This window comes from Octopus sinensis, linkage group LG3, assembly GCF_006345805.1.
Source record: "Octopus sinensis linkage group LG3, ASM634580v1, whole genome shotgun sequence".
NCBI lineage: Eukaryota > Metazoa > Mollusca > Cephalopoda > Octopoda > Octopodidae > Octopus > Octopus sinensis.
Window position 1 is genome coordinate 139,609,823 of NC_042999.1, and position 4,126 is coordinate 139,613,948.

General features: G+C 44.2%; 1 protein-coding gene across 1 annotated transcript in view; it reads right to left on the minus strand.

Moving 5' to 3' along the window:
• The window catches only part of LOC115209898, a 46,865-nt gene that overhangs the window by 9,878 nt on the left and 32,861 nt on the right, over nt 1-4,126 (minus strand). The window lies entirely within an intron of this gene.

Consider the following 4,126-nt stretch of genomic DNA (forward strand, 5'->3'; position numbering starts at 1 on the left):
TCGTCTCACTGACACCCGGATTGCTTCGCCTGGCCTGCTTCACCAGTTGGTAAAGCTTGCATGCTCTCTCAGTCTGCTCCACAAATACATGCCAGTGTGCATTTAGATCGGTCCGGATGGCCTAGGAGGCTTGATGTTGTAGATCCCAGAGTTTTGGAGCCCCCTCGAGCCGAGCCTCCTTGCCCTCTCCACGAGTTCAAGAGTGTCGCCGGAGATCCAGTCCCTATGACGGCGGTGAGTAGACCCGGGGTGTTTTCGGGCCACCTCAACTGTCGCCTCCTTCAGTGCACACCACTCCTGCTCCAGCCGCTGTTCCACTACATCACCAAGCAACTGGAATCGGTTCTGCAGCTCCAACTGGAAACCATTGCCAGCATCAAGTTTGAGTTGCAAGATGTCGATTCTCTTGTTGCGGTTAGGAGGAGGTTTCGCCTGCAGCCAACAACAATAAGTTGCCCAAACAAGAGTATGGTCTGACCCATGCTTGCTGCCCGTATCAGCCCTGCGATACACACGAGAGTCCCCCACTGAGATAGCCCAGCGGGACCCGACCAGTATGTAGTCGATTTGATTGGCTGTTCTCCCGTCATTGGACCGTCAAGTGACGAGATGGCGCGGAGGATGTTGAAACCGGGTGTTGGTAATGATGAGACGATTGGCATCTGTGAAGGTTACGAGGCATTCACCATTGTCACAGCGTACACCTAGGGCACGGTGTCCTAGTATATGCCACGTTGTATCATCAGCCGGCCTTGTTCGTGCATTCCAGTCCCCAGTGACAATGAGAACATCACTGGATGGGATACCATCCACTGCAGCCTGGAGATTGGCGTAGAACTGCACCTTGTCCGCATCGTCTGCACTCAGAGTGGGCGCATAGACAGCAATCACACTGACATTGGAGATTTGATCCCTCAACCAAACCAGCGTGAGTCGGTGTGAGATCAGTTGCCACACCAGCAGAGCTGCTTGCACGTCAGGGCTGAGCCCCACAGCGATCCCATGAAGACCGCTGTTGTCGATCACGCCACTATGATACAGGTGATAACTGACATCCTCGCCCGGCACCCTGATAGGTAGAAGGCCAACATCAGCAAGTCAGACCTCTAAAAGGCAAGCAACATTCACACAGTACTTGTACAAAGCCTTCATTGATAGCACCTGGACACCGTCACCACGAAGGGCTTTGATGTTCCAGCATGCTACCTTCAGTTTTGTCCTACGTTTAAGGAGTAGGACTACTCCAGGAGTAGTTTGAAGAGCCATAGAAGTTTGAGGGTTGTTGATTGGTTGCAAGTTTGTAGTAGGTAGATAATTTGTATTCGTATTCATTGCCATGGTTGTAGTAGGATTTATAGAAGTTTTGTGGGAATATTGAATTCACAAGCGGTCCCTGACATCTTGTATGCATATCCCGAGTGATGGGACACCCTGTTTGCTGCAGAGTCTCAACAGATGCAGGGACAGAATGACCTCGAAGCTGCCGGTTGTCAATCAGACGCCTCTTGGAATTTTCACCAGAGACCCATTGGCCAGACTGCGGCCCTAATACCGCTCGGTGCCAGACTAATCAAAGTTCCCGACAGCATAGCTCTGACACTGCCCGTTTACACCACCCTACTGCTTTGAGGAGGGGTTGGACTTTAGGGTAGAGAGTCTGACATTGACTAAGCATTCGAGTCTCTCAAAGATTAATTTGTTGAAGCATTGGAGGCACGGTGGGAATCAGTAAGATGAGCTGACTTTGAGTAAATATAGAAAGCTTAGGGATTGAGAAGTAATTCCTAAGTATGAAAAAATATTGATGGGATTCGATAGCTTCAATATTTTTCAGCAATTGCTCAAGGACAGCCACCTTCGACTGGAAGATTGACTCAAAGGCAAGGTCAGTGATTAGAATTCCTAGGGAGCACCAAGCCAATGGGGCAGGGACTGCAATGGAAGGGAAGGACTCTGCAAAATGGTGAATAGTTGGTTGATGTTTGAGAAGCAGGGTGGTTGAGGATCCAGAACTCAGATTTGGAGATATTTACTTGGAGATCCCAGTGACCAAGCTCCCCAACCGTCATGTTAGCAATGGCAAAAACCCTGTCAGGAGGTCCCCCAGACAAGCATTGTCAAGATACCAGATGTTGAAGTCTAGCATGATCCCCATCAAGGTGATGTCATCAATGCCCAGTGCAAACAGAGTGGGCTTGATTGGGTCACCCTGTTAAACTCCTGAGGTGGGGGTGATGATATGGTCACCAAAAGAGAGATAGGAGGGCTCCCAATAAGCTGCCATGCAAAGCAGTAGAGTTGTGGGATCTTCTCACTCACTGAGCTAAGGACAGCATCGCGGCTAATGGAGTTGAAGGCATTCTTAAGGTCAAGTTTGAGGATGACCTTGAGTGACAAGGAGGGCAAGGTGACAGAGACCGATCGTAAGCACACCTTTGCAGTAGAAGGCAAAGGGTGCAGGGCTCCATTGGGTTTAGTGAGCCCAAATAATTTTACACCAAAGATTATTGAGCAGATATAGGGGAGGACATTCACTAATGTTGTAAATTCTAAGCATTAGAAGGGTCAGTGTTAGGAACGACATCCAGCCATAGAGACCAACCCAAAACCGATTATTCAACATCCCCAGGCCTTACCAGTTCTTGTCAAGCCATCCCACCCATGTTAGCATGGACAACAGGCATTAAATAACAATGATGATGATGATGGTGGTGATCTTTTTGTATATTAAAATAAACAATTTAATACAAATTTATATTGATATATTCATTTTCATGTAAATTTATATCAAATAAAAAATATCTTCAGTGCCATTTATACATAAGGCTATCTTACCAGATAGTGGCTCTCATCCTAATGTTCTTCATAATACATCTTATATATAAATATGATGATATTTTTTTAACACAGATTGCCATTTGTCAAAATGTGTATTATACCATACAAATAAGAAGATATTTTTTAGAACACTTATAAAAAACAAATGTTAATTATCCTTGACAAAGATAAAGAAATTGACCAAGTTTTTAGCGATACTCCTATTGATGATTGCCCATTTACAGAGACAGAGTATGTGAGAGCATAGACATTCTAGAAGACTGGTGAGAGCTGTGGTAAAGATGGAGTAGTTCTTAGAGTACTGGACTATGCTTTAGTCGACAGCATTATATTAAGTTACCTCAAAAGCAGAGAGGGATCTATTTCAGTTCCATTCTTAGCAAGAACTGTAACAGGATGTATGTCTACCATTTTCAGCCTGTTAAAACCTCTACTAGGGTCTCACAGAACAAATTTCAAGAGAAACAGACAGCCATAAACACATTTTGGTTCTGAGCAGGATCATCAAACAAGTGAGGAACAGAAAGCTCCCAATAATCATAAGTTTCATTGGTGTTAAGAAAATATTTCTTACACTTCATTGAGAACTTGTCTGCATTCTGAAAAGGTATGACAATCCTAAGAATCTAGCGCAAGCGACCAAGTCATGCATGAAGGCTCAAGTGAAGATCAACTTGCTCGACAGTGAAATGAATGTCTCCAACATCTACACCGCTTATGCAGCAGCGAGATAGTCATGTTCCCTCCCTCTCTATTAATCAAAGATATTGAAAATTATGTAGAGAAGCACTGAGGTCACGCTGCAGTCAAGAAATGGAATTCATTATGAGTCAGATATTAGTTGTTAATCTTGGTTGTGTCTACATCTCACTTGTCTTAAATACTGCTGAGCAAGCTTGTAAAATCCCACATGCGGTTAATACAAAATACATAAAAGTATAACTATTCTTAAAGAAAACAACTGATCTGAACTTCAAACACCAATGACACAGTCATGAGTAAAAGCGATGGAGAAGCCTTCCAGGTAGCAAAGGATTCCAATTCTACAGCGCTTAGATCTCATCTTTGTTTGGCGACTTCAAGGCAGCAGCACTGCTACCACCACTGTTATTGTTAAATCACCCAACTCCTAGTAGTACAAAGGTAATAAATGAGGATAACAACAGGTTACATCTAGCAGCAGTAGTCAACAAACAAGTTTATGTAGACAATATTGAAATTTATCAACAATTTATCGCAAGACTGAAAACTCTTCTGTATTTTTCATTAGAAAATAAAACAAGGCAGG